Here is a 13,308-nt window from a genome sequence, read left to right as displayed (position 1 = left end):
AGTTCAATGGAGGAACGACGCGCAACTTCTTCTTCATGTCTTATACTTCTTGACAAAAATTGTTACTTGCTCCTTGAGTTTACTCGTAGCAGGAAACATCAGAGAAACATAGCTGTCTATAGCAGGAAGAACGGGTGACTCTCTAGACTATAGCTACACTTATCACTAGACTGCGGATTTTATTAAAAAATGCGGGTGGGTATAATTTTAAACAGTAGAGAGACCGAAAGAATTGATGAAGAACAACGTATTGTTTACGACTTGGTAAGCCTACGAAAGAGGGAAATAGATTTCTATTTGCTTTCAATTCCTAATTGCTTTGTCTCATAAACAATGCAAACAACTTTTATTTTTCACAAAAGATTCGCAGTCTACTTATTACACTTACTAGCCTGTAACCCTTGATTGCCATGTGTATAGATAAACACGTATGGAACATCCGTAGATAAAATATTTCTAGAAAATAGTATTTGTTACAAATGTTTTGGAACATGCAAATGGTTTCAATTATGGTTGTATCTAAATTGGCAACGCGTGTAACGCGACAGTGTCGTATTTGTCGATCGTATGGTTTGAGATTAGAACCAGTTTGGTTATCGTTGCATTCCACGCGCGACATGTGTCACGATAATGTATCATTTCGCGGAGTTATTGGATTCAGGAGTTTAATAGGGCCTGTTTTACAGTATATTGATCAAATAAATCGTCATCTTCGCGTTGCTGACAGTAAAAGTGGCAAAATTCTACCAATGTTATCCTACCGCTATATTATTCCACCTGTTCTCAGGTTTTTATCTTTGCCAACATGTAATTTACACAATTATTTTCACTAAGAAAAAGCAACTCCGACTTTGACAAAGATAGTCTGAAAACTGGTCCTGAACTTGGCAACCTCAAGTGGCAGTCGACAGTCGGCTGTATGCGGATACCATTGCATCGTTCAACGACCGATTAACTTGAGAAAGAATTTTTATTTTGCTACTGTGCGAAATCTAATTGGGATATAGCCTCGGAACATGTCCTAATCGAATATCGCAAATCGTTGTTTTCCGGCGAATGGACCAAAGCGACAAGAAACAAATGAACCAAGCACAATCCATGTCCAAATTGATAATTCATGCGATGCAATAACTTCGGATCAACGACGATGATTTTGTCACCATGAAAGACCCAATTAGGCCATACCCCGAGTTCCCAGGCGTAACGTGCGAGCCAGCTAATCAGGGCGGCGTTCTTCCGTGATCGACTTAAAGGAAACGTTCCGGCCGGTGTCATGTGCAATTAGAAAACACCCTTCGTGGTACGCGATACCTAATATTAGCTGATCCATCGAAGCGAAAGCGAAACCGAATAATATATTCATAACCGGCCGGCTGAAACAATCTAACCACGGTATAGTTTACCGTGCACCGACGAATGCACCCCCGCTTTCCTTCGAAGGGCGTAGTTCTTCGCCGTATATGCTAACCTTTCACTGATCGCCGAGTGCGATCTAAAAGCGGCCCGGGGAAGGAAGGGCGAAAGGAACGATAGCGCGATGAAAATAGGGCAGTTTCGAGGACTCGGGCGGACCTCGTGTGTCGGTTGGCGTGCTGGAAAAGATTTACAGTCTCCGCACCGGAAAGGATACCGAGAGGGCGGTTGCTGGAAGAATGGTTTCCGGCGGCAGCTTCTAGCCTTAGAGCCTACACCTACCTGGTCGATACGCGTGCCATACCAACAGCGATGTCTAGCCGACACAAACACGCTTCGGAACCTACCGAACGTCAACATTCAGCTTTGTCCATCGCGAATGGAACGCTTCAGCCCCGCAACACGATTTTTAAATGGGTTTTGGGGAAACGATGGGGCAGGATTAGGACACTTGGCAGAAAATTTAACGCTAGAAAATCATTTGAAACATGGTAGCAGCGCCCTTTTTGAACCACATAGAACGCGTTGTATTGATGCATTTTTACACTCAAATACAATGAGGTCAATGATTTCGACCTCGATTTTAAGAAATTGCCCAACTTATAATCATCAAGTCGTAATAAGTAAGACAGCCTGGAAAGAAGAAAGCTTATGCAACTAAGCTACCCTGTTAGTGACGTGAAGACAATCATGAAATTTTCTTTATTTGACAAGAAGCATATTTCACCTCGCGGAGAGGCAGGAGGAATAAAGCTAGAAAGCTGAATTTTGTATTGAATCTATTAAGTGAATCATTCGGAACATTAATATGATTGAAACATCCCGATCGTCGTCTTTATGGAAGATTTTATGGAAGATCGCAATCGTCAGGAACAGGAGAAGAATGGTACAACTGATTTTGTTCCTCCGTCTGTTTTCAATAGCGTGGAAGAATGGTATTCCCCTGCTGTGGTCTCAGGAGGAGGCAGTGCCAAATGCTGCCTCTTCGTCATTGAATCACGCGTGAGGCCATCGCGTGTTCGATTCGCACTTACGTAATTCGTCATTGCTTTCGCGGGTTACACCTCTTGAATACAATTTTCATAATGATATACGCGGTGGACACCGTGCACACGCAGTCTGTTCCGTGGCTCCACCTGGCGCGCAGAACGAAATAAGCCGGCAGCTGTCCAATCGACGTCCACCTTACGATATTATGCGTGTCCAGGCTCGTACTCTTCGATTTCACGGTAACGAGCCCTTCCCGGACGCATTCTTTCGCTCCTACACACGACATTGTCATTAACTTTTCATTTTGCGCATAGACGGCCCTCGTTACATCGCGAGGAACTTGCAAAGCTGGTCAGTTAGGAGAACCGGCGGGAGTAGTTTTCTTATGGAAAATGACTCGAGTCAGTTTATTCTCTCGAAACAAACGGTTTTCGTGACAAGTTTTTCACATTAAGGTTTAAGGAACCAAGAGACCCTAAGAAAATTGCTCCGAAGCTGAAACCTGGTTGATTTCTCACGTGAATGTCCGCACGCGGTTGCAGCGGACTCTACGCGGTGCGAGACTCGGTTTCACTTCCCAAGCCGCGTGTGTAGGCTTTCGAAATATCACGTTGCCCCGCTCTATAGTTCGGTGCCTATCAATCACTTGGCGCATGGTCCGGCAATAAGACTCCTCGAAGGAGGGAGCTATTATCCTGCCAGACTCTTGTGATGCACGACCTCCAAGCCCGACGCTGGACCTTAAGCTCCCGCCGAACGATCGCGCGCCGCACGAAAATTCCGCAACCGAATGCGATCCGACACCCAGCGGACCTCTCGCCGGCCATGGAAAACGTGAATCGCCGTAGCAATAATTTCGCTGCGCTGCATTTACCGTTTATACTGCCTCGAGCCTCGGAATTGCAAAGTCTGCCTCCCCAAAGGCAGATACTGTCATCTGATCAACTCTAACACCGAAGACTGCCAAAATCGAAGAGGGATGTGTGTGGGCACGTTCCCTCATCATTTATGCAATTATTTCACTCAAAATTTTTAATCTTATAAAATTCTATAACGTTGTATAAAGCTTAAAAGTGATGTGAAGGCGCTGATTCTCAATATTTGGCTCCTGAAAGGCAGATCCTCTCATCTGATCAACCCTAATACCCAAGACTGCCAAAATCGAAGAGGGATGTGTATGGGCACGTTCCCTCATCATTTATGCAATTATTTCACTCAAAATTTTTAATCTTATAAAATTCTACAACGTTGTATAAAACTTAAAAGTGACGTGAAGGCGCTGATTCTCAATATTTGGCTCCTGAAAGGTAGATCCTCTCATCTGATCAACCCTAATACCCAAGACTCCAAAAATCGAAGAGGGATTTGTATGGGCACCTTACTTCCCATTTATGCAATTATTTCACTCAAAATTTTTAATCTTATAAAATTCTATAACGTTGTATAAAGCTTAAAAGTGACGTGAAGGCGCTGATTCTCAATATTTGGCTCCTGAAAGGCAGATCCTCTCATCTGATCAACCCTAATACCCAAGACTGCCAAAATCGAAGAGGGATGTGTATGGGCACGTTCCCTCATCATTTATGCAATTATTTCACTCAAAATTTTTAATCTTATAAAATTCTATAACGTTGTATAAAGCTTAAAAGTGACGTGAAGGCGCTGATTCTCAATATTTGGCTCCTGAAAGGCAGATCCTCTCATCTGATCAACCCTAATACCCAAGACTGCCAAAATCGAAGAGGGATGTGTATGGGCACGTTCCCTCATCATTTATGCAATTATTTCACTCAAAATTTTTAATCTTATAAAATTCTACAACGTTGTATAAAACTTAAAAGTGACGTGAAGGCGCTGATTCTCAATATTTGGCTCCTGAAAGGTAGATCCTCTCATCTGATCAACCCTAATACCCAAGACTCCAAAAATCGAAGAGTGATTTGTATGGGCACCTTACTCCCCATTTATGCAATTATTTCACTCAAAATCTTCAATAAAATTTTTATAAAATCCCATAATGTTGTATAAAGCTTGAATGTGACGAAGACACCGAATCCCAAAATCTGGCTCCTGAAAGGTAGATCCTCTCATCTGATCAACCCTAATACCGAAGACTGCAAAAATCGAAGAGGCATTTGTATGGACACCTTACACGTCACTTATGCAATTATTTCACTCAAAATTTGTAATCTTATAAAATTCTATAACGTTGTGTAAAGCTTGAATGTGACGTGAAAGACAGATTCTCTTTCACTCTTTGGCTTTTGAAACACAGATTCGTATGATTAGATTTAATGCCGAAGATACTGTAGGAAATTATGATGGGTCTGTGTGAACACATTATTCTGTGCTTATGCAGTTACTTCGAACCCCGTTTATAGTGTCATAAAATTCTACAACGTCGCATAAAGCATCCTAGATTAAGCCATTGCACCTCAAAGTCTTCTGAAAAATAGATCCTTGCGATCAACCCTGATTCCGAGGATTCTGCTGGAAGCATTGAGGTCGTGGGCGTTCATTGTTTCGTGCTTGTACAATTATTTCTCAACAATGTTTCCAGTGTAGCAAAGTTCTGTAAAAATGCAGAACACAACTCGTGCTCGCTAAAATCGCTGCATCTCAGTTGTGGTTTCTGAAAGACAGATTCTTACGATCAATACTGTCGATCTTCTGGAACACTATGGGTTAATCCTGTGCTGTTGATCTTGCAGAACATTGTGTTCAGCCCGATCTTTTGAACCTGTTCCTTCGACTTCAAATAATTTATATGCTGCAAGCACTGTATGCAACGTTCTAAACATTGTCAAGCGACCACCAACACTGAATCTCCGGGTCAGAGCAGACCCGATGCTGCTCGTCGAAAGCTAACCGAACAGGTGACAAGAAGCATGGATAGCCAAAAAAGAAAAGAAAAACAGAATTATGTGAACATAAAAATGTATCGGCGCGAATAAATCAGCATCAAAGTAACCGGTCCGAGAGAGAGAGAGAGAGAGAGAGAGAGAGAGAGAGAGAGAGAGAGAGAGAGAGAGAGAGAGAGAGAGAGAATTATGACTTCCAAGATGCCAGGAAGCCGCGCGCTCGCGTTTTATCTCGGTCAGCCGGGTATAATGAAAATTCCGACAGTGAATATAAGTTATAAAGCGTTCCCCAGAAAGAGCGATCGGACTCGGTTCGCCTCTTGAATATTCATCGACGGTCGCGCCGTCGCACAATGGCAGGATTGAAGGCATCTGGCCGAGAAAAACAGGTCTGCCATTATCGAATAAAATGATCGCTGATATTGACACGACTCGTCGGTCACGAGGGAGGATATTCGATGCGCAGTTATACAATGCAACTCGAAGATAATCAGATCTGCGAACAGAGAGGGAGAGGGAGAGAGAAAGAGGAAGAGGGGGATCGAAAGGAAGAGGATCCCGTTGCAACTGTGTAAGGGGGAATCTCTCCCGTTTCCTTTCGCGAGTCCGAATGAAATTCATGCCGCGTGTATGTCCCTCGTAATGAGACTAATGAAATTATCTCAGGCGCGAGAGGAGATTAACGTCGGAACGAGAAGTCGCGTTGCGTGATTCGCGAATCCCCTGCGGTTGGGCTCAGCCTTTGCTGCATTCGCGTTCGTGACAGCTCCGGGAACGCGCGCGTGTGTGTATTCCACCGGCAGAAAAATATTATCGGAAGAGATGTCTGCCCGCGTTATGCGCGCGAGTACCCCGCGTGCAATACGCACGCCATTCTATTATACATGCATGTATACACGGCGAACTTTTCCTTCCCTGTGGACTTATGAATGCGTCGCTCACACGCGATTCCGCGGCTTGAGGAGTTCCATGACTTCCACCGAGCCTCTATCCACCATCGGGCTCCGGAACGCCATGGAATCCGCGATCATTCTCCGAGATCAAGATACCGGAATACCCCGACAACTCTCGAACTTGTTACTGCAGTTAGAAAAATTCCAAAGATTTCGAGCTACACCAAATGCATCCATTCGGGTGATTAATTTTGATATTGAAAACTCTGAGGGATCAAACTAGCTTTTATTGTTACGCAAATTGTGGGACTGTTATTACTGAAATTTCTATCGTTTGTAATCTTTCGTGGAGAAATGCAGTCATATTGACAGCAGCAGATTCGCGTATTCAGCTCCTACAGTTGGAAACGAACGATTTAGCTGGTTAATGCCAAGACCCAGGATTTTCTATGACATTCAAGAACATCGTATTTACTTGATAGTTTGAATATTTTCATGCCTCACATGTAAATAAATCACACATTAGAAACACATAAATCACACATTAGAAACATTAGAAACACATTAGAACCTGGAACCTAATCAGAGGGACATGGACATTCGAATAATAGAACAGTTACATAGCTACAAAGCCGAATTAAGTATAGTAAAGATCTTAAATGGGTCATCTCAACTTCTTCGATAGTCTTAGAGTTATTAGCAGCCTGTTTGATTCGAGTCTACAACATTTGCACCTAAAAATAGTTTCAACAAGTCACTGAACTGTGCCTAAACTGACCAACGCAATTATATCTACGCAATCATCACAAAGAGTCGTCTCATCACTATTGTACAACGACATAAGGTTTTCGATCGAAGTTTCAACGTTCCTAGTCCGATGGGCTATCAAGAGATAGGCGTCGTAAGATCTACGCAAGTGAATGGGATTCTCGCGTTTCTCGAATGCACCGCGGTATTTGGGGTGGGTGGTAATCGCTTACGAAATGACATGCAAATGCAGCCGGCATCCAAGGCGAGTCTGGTTTTTCAGGGCGTTACCCTCGGAAATTCTGGTCGGTTGGTTGGTCGATGGCGAACGTTGAGGGCGGCGCATCTGTCGGCGGAAGATTTATATCCCGGGGCCGAGGTTCCGTCCACAGACTTGCCCGTTGCAGCGTTACCTGCGATAGGCACGCCACATGAAACGTGCCTACCTTGTTGCTGATTTCGAGTTTGCAACAGCAAAAACCCCGTAATCTGTAGCCTTTAATCTTGGAAAACTGAAAATTCCCCGCTAAAGATATCCACGCGTTTTCACAATTTTTCACAGTTCTGATTTCACTTTTGCACAGCGAGCTATGCGGGATCGGGACTCTTCGGACTAACCCGTTTGCTGTCGGGCTGATCAATGTTTATGCGAAATCTCTCACGATTTGATATTTCCATCAATATCGGCAGCTTCTGCATGTCCCATCCACAGTGAATTCTCGATATACAGGGTCATCCGTTTTTAAACGGCCAAACGTCAACCAGCTATAGAGGACCCCAAATGAAACACAACTTTCACCCCTAACACTTTTTTTGATTCGGTCTTGATTTTTAGATAATTGCAAAAACCCGTCATTTTTTGCGTTCACTTAAGATTAAATATATTAGGACTGCAATTATGTATCTTGATGATTATTCCTTTGTTTGGTTTAAAATAAATAGGGGCATCTTTTTTATTTAGTCAACTTTTTTGTATCACCTTTGGATCTTGGTTTTTTTGACATGGGGCACGCCGTGGAGACTGAATGAAATAACTTCGAATCAAAAAAAGTGTTAGGGGTGAAAGTTGTTCCATTTGGGGTTCTCTATAGCTGGTTGACGTTTGGCCGTTTAAAAACGGATGACCCTGGATATCAACAACACGGTTCTTGCCTGCGTCGTGTATCGTCCAGGAGACACAACCGAGCCGTGTTATGTTTACACTTCTCGGCGTCCGAGCCTCTCGAGCTTCGCGACCCATCACGGGGTATAGCCCGCGGTAGTGGGGATAATTCCGCGACGCTTATCATCCAGGCCTTGGCGACATATATATAGAGAAATCACTGTATTTGGGCAGCGAGAGGGTTAAACAACTTGTGGAGATTAGAAAAACGAAATATTTTTTAAACAGGAAGCTGATCAGCTAAGAATCTCGCGGATTTGAGTCCCGTTTGTGTACGTTTCCGTCTGTTCCCTAAAATCCTAGATTCCTAGAATCTTTATGTTCTCGGATTCGAGAAGTGGATCTTTTGCCTTTCTTGGGTTTCGAGTGGATCGTTGAGGGCTGGTAGGAACCACGGGGGGTGGCAGGAACGCCATCGACGTAGGGCTGGCATTTCTTCACGGGCCTGATAGAATATAGCAGCGGCAATAATCAGCTACCTTTGCGGCCGTGACGGCGAGGTTACCAAGACCCAGACTCAAAATGGAGGGACGGCGAGAAAACGATGCGCTGCGGCGCGATTATACTCGGCTGCGAGGGCCGCCCGGTCTATCAAAACCCGCTCGGCCATACATCAATGCCATCTATACGTATAATTTCGATGTCGACTGCCGCTCGTTTTATTTGCTGCGTGCAACGGCAACAGCCGTACGCAGACCGCGGTTCCAGGCTAGCTTGATCGGCCGTGCTACGTGCTTTTAGCGATCGTGTTTGATTGAACGACAAGTCGCGAGGACTGTACCCGTGCAAACATCCGAAGGAAACGGGCTTCGGTCGAGAAAACGCAAAAACTTGAAAAATAATCGGGCGACACAATCTCTCCTCGATGATGGATGAAACGGGCACGATTGGAGGATTTAACTGTAAATTTTTAATACACATCGATTCTACGAGAGTTGATTCTTCTTCCTCGAAGCGGATACTTAACCCTTTGACTGCTCTCAGTGCGCTGTAGTGTGGCGCCATAAGCGATTATGCGATATTCGCACGGAAATCGTTGTGGCTATAACGATTAAATTATTCAGGATTAAATTATTGCCACAGTGACAGTAAGACACATTATTAACACGTTACATGCGGACACATTAATTGCAGATGCACTTGATCTTTTTTAGTTCCTCGCCGTGGCCCTCAGTTTCTCAATGATCTTCATCAGAAGATGTTATAAATTATGTATTATGAAATACGGACAATATGGTACGAAAAAAGTATTAATCTTTAATGAGTTAAGACAGCACCGAAACGTTTTTAGACATTCACCTAGAGGCGAGTCACTTTAATTTGATAGAAGAATCAATGTGGTGGTTAATCAAAAGTTTTTGAGTGTATATGTGTACATACATGTTCACCGGGTACATTAACAGCCCTATGAGGGTGTACAAACGTCTGTCGCAATCAAGGGGTTAGCTACTGTGCCATTTGACAATGTCGTCTCCGGTGACCACCGTTTCCGCCGGTTGGCGTCCGTTTGCTTGCGATAAATCATTAGCCAACGTATTAAGATGCTAAAGAAGACACACGGTGGTATTGGCAGTTAAATGACACGGTATTATCCGTGAGCAATAAATGTCACAATGCAATGTAATGACTCTGTAATTTTGGTCACTTAGCGGACGCTGTAGCGTCGGCCGTAGAGACGCTCTCTCGCGCTCGCGCGCGCGCGCGCATGCTACGTTGTCGATCTTCATTTACTTGCGCGGTAACAGGTTGCGGCAGATAACACCGCGATATTTATTGCGTTTTCCGCGCGGGACAGGAGACGATGGAGTTCTATCTAGGCAACGGATCGTAAATTTTCGCGATTCATCGGCCTGGAAGAGGCCAACGTTCTCGCAACGTGCTTGAACGCAGAAGAAACAACCTCTCGGCCGAGAGATCTCCTCTTTTGTTGCATGCCTTCGTGCGTTTTTTTCCTGCTCGGCCGCTTTCTCGAGCTGACACTTAGGAATTAACAGATCGCTCGGTGGCAATTAAACCCCCCAAAGTCTAACTCTCGCCCGCTGGTTCCCATGGTTGCACTATGCGCGCGCGCCCTCCCCCCTCAACGACTTGAGAACGCGAAAAAAGAAAGAAAGAAACATTCGGGGCACCGATTCGGAAATCGGGACTGGAGGGGCTTGTGGGGGAGAGGAGACGTTGCAGACAGACATCATCGACAACCCCAGTGCATCACGGGGCACACGGGGTACACGGGCTACAAGGAGAGATGATCCTCTCTGGTTGCGCTCTCGGGGTCGTGAGACCAGCGGGAAAAAAGGCGGGCAGAAAAGAAACAGCAGACCAGAAAAGATGCTGCGCCGTCGCGCAGGCCAATATTTACGAGAAGGGTTGGGTTCTGCGAGCTTCAACCGCGGGACGTAATTGCACCGCCTGGCTACCCTGATTTATTGGGTTATTACGGATCCTGCGTAAGAAAATTTCGAGCCGCGTGCTGTATGGATTTCTTTCGCAGCGGACGATATCTCTGCGCAACATGGCGTCGCGCCGTCCTCCTCGACGTCTTTTTAGCTGTTCTAGGCAAGTGGTTCTTAACATACAGGGTGGACAACATGATTCGGTCGTTTATCCTCTTACAGTAGGACGTATTTCACGAGTATGGTGAGTCGAACTTCTTTAATCTCGTAAGAAAAAGAAAATTAAATTAATTAATTCAAAGCACACGGAGATCACACGGAGAGCACACGGGTTTTATGAAAATTACAAAGTTATTTACATTTCTCGCATGTGCTGCAATGAAGAAATTTGTTTAATAATTTCTGATCAAAGTCCCTTTGTAATTTCAATAATTATAGAATAAAAAAGGGGGAAACTGGTCATTTGATCGGTCTCGGTACAGTTAGTGTTCAATCTATATTCTTTTACATCCTACTTTACTCTAAATTGTGATTGCTACAATTAGTAACAAACATTTAGATATCCCTAATAATGCTTTCTCTTTTAAACATTTAGGTAATGTTATTTATATTGATTCGAAACTGCTAAATCCTGATTTGAAGCCATTATGTCTCTCCGACAAGCAATGATGTCTCGAATCTCCATTTTTGGACAGACTATTGCCAGAAACGTTAAAAATCGTGTTCTCCGCGCACGTTGAATTTGATAGTATTGATCGCGTAAACGTTTTCAAAAGAACCATAGACAGGATCTTCCACAGGAAGAATGACAGCCAATATTTTGCGAGAAACGGTTGGGATACGTAAATTGGCGCTTGAGTGACAGTCCGCGTACGGCGGCAGGGGGACTCGCCATTGAAACGGCTCGATTCTAATAATTCTTTCGTTCTTAAACAACTGGAAAGCATCCGCCATTACCGTAATTGTATGTACGCTATAGTTGTTTGCCTTGCGCCCTCGTGCCAAACCACGTATTGGCTATTCGAGATATTCCAAGCAGAAGTCTCCCCATACGCACATACAAACGCGAAATACCCCTCCTTCACTGACTTTATTTATCTTCCAAATGTCTTCATTCACGGAGTAGAAAAGCGAGGAGTTTTTACGTTTTGAAAAATTCACGCCACAAGGGACAGTTTAGGAACACATTCACGAGGAACAGATTCATTCCTCAAGGGACAAGATTATTCTAAGGGTTGAGCATAAAGTGATACAAATTTTTAGTGAGGTTACAGGAAGCCTAAAAATATCGTGTGAGGTAAATCAAAGGAAATTTCGACCTGAATAAGAGTTATTGCTGGACTGCGAGTTTTTCGCATTTATGCCAAAAATTGGTAACTGAAACGTAAACCTACAGGGGTAGTTGTGTTACATTGAAATAGTTCGTTGCTACCAGAGGGAAGTTTATAGGGCTGAAAATTAGCTCTAAATTAATAGATCGGTAAATAGCCGAATGAAGACTTCTAATCGAAGAAGATAGATTTTTCCGATCGAATCATAGAGGATGGCGATCGGAATGTCCCGGGAGTCATCGAAGGAGGTAAACCAACTTCATTCCGGGCCATGTTAGACGTGCCTCCGGCATTTTGGCGTTAGGCGATAAATCTCGAAACGAGAGGGGATGGGGGGGGGGGTAGGGCCCGAAGGGTCGGCCGGAGAGCGCAAAAAGGAAAAAAGTAGGATGCGAAAACGAGGGAATGCGCTCTGCCAATAGATTTACGAGCCTATCCATCTTCGTAGCGCGCTTGGTCCGGTGCACATGCTCGCGCGGAAAGCCGTTCGGTGTGTTGGTGTATAAACACGTATACGAATGTACCTACGATTCCAGAAGAACGGCTCGTTATTATAAGCCAGCAGGCGTAATTGTTTCCAAGGAACCGACATGGCGAGGACCTTGCCTGGGAACAGCCGAAGTGTCGGCAGCCTTCTACAGGACGTTCCATCGATAGTGCCGTCAGTCACGACCACCTCGAGCGATCCTAATCGCGGAAGAGCCCCGCGAGTTTGGTTTCCAACTCGCCTAACATAGAAATGGCGCGGGAACGTGTTCTCTCGTCGGTGCAAAAGCCGTGCTGCAAGCGTGTCCCGCTCGAGATCGAGATTAGATAAATTATAATTCCCCGTGCAGGCCTGATAATCCAACGGTAAAATATGGAATTGAAAATTAGAAGCGGCTCCATTTTTCGTCCGTGTGTACGCGTGAAAATCGCGTGCACGCGCTACCACTCCTGTGGCCATTCAGGGCACGCCGAGATCATGCTCGGGCTCCGTGGTTATGCCCGCCGGAATTGCACCGTTAGAAATTTATTGACGCTGGCTCGTTCTGTTTTAGGGGCTACGAGCCATCAACTCCTCGTTCGTTCGCTGCCCTGGGAATATGATCAACAACGCCTTGGCCTAATCTCTGCAGCCCGGACTGCGACTCAGCGCGTTGGAGCGAGGAGGTTCGGGGACGTTAAATTTTTATGATTCACGCGCGTTTCTATAAATTAATAGAGAATGTTTTACATCGTGAGAATAAAATGTTTCTACCCCCTAGTCTGCATCTTCATCGATCGAAGACCAATGTCAATCACGCTACTTAATCATTGTCAAAATCTTCTAAATCCAACTCTACTGAATACGTTGACAGGATTCGTACAAAATAAGGGTTAGGTGTGGACACGAGAATGTTCAACTTTACTGAAAAATGTTGAGGATTATTTTTGAAATGTTTCATGGAAATTGTCGTAAAGAACCATTTTCAAACTACTTTAGAAGCTGTACAAATTAATGCCACTCTAAAATCAAATATACTTTATGGAACACAT

The 13,308-nt window shown here is 44.4% G+C and overlaps 1 protein-coding gene across 2 annotated transcripts in view; it reads left to right on the top strand.

Annotated features, from left to right (window-relative positions):
* LOC143356377 (uncharacterized) overlaps positions 1-13,308 on the top strand; it is a 30,070-nt gene that overhangs the window by 5,416 nt on the left and 11,346 nt on the right. Inside the window, exon 2 of one of the 2 annotated variants that reach the window (XR_013082658.1) lies at positions 12,831-12,935. The exons of the other annotated variant lie outside the window; for it this stretch is intronic. The gene's annotated coding sequence lies outside the window, so the exon portion shown is untranslated. Of the gene's footprint in view, positions 1-12,830; positions 12,936-13,308 lie in introns of those variants that run through there. 2 annotated transcript variants of the gene reach the window in all.

Source organism: Halictus rubicundus, chromosome 1 (genome assembly GCF_050948215.1).
Source record: "Halictus rubicundus isolate RS-2024b chromosome 1, iyHalRubi1_principal, whole genome shotgun sequence".
Taxonomy (NCBI): Eukaryota; Metazoa; Arthropoda; class Insecta; order Hymenoptera; family Halictidae; genus Halictus; species Halictus rubicundus.
This window is presented reverse-complemented; position numbering and strand designations above follow the sequence as displayed.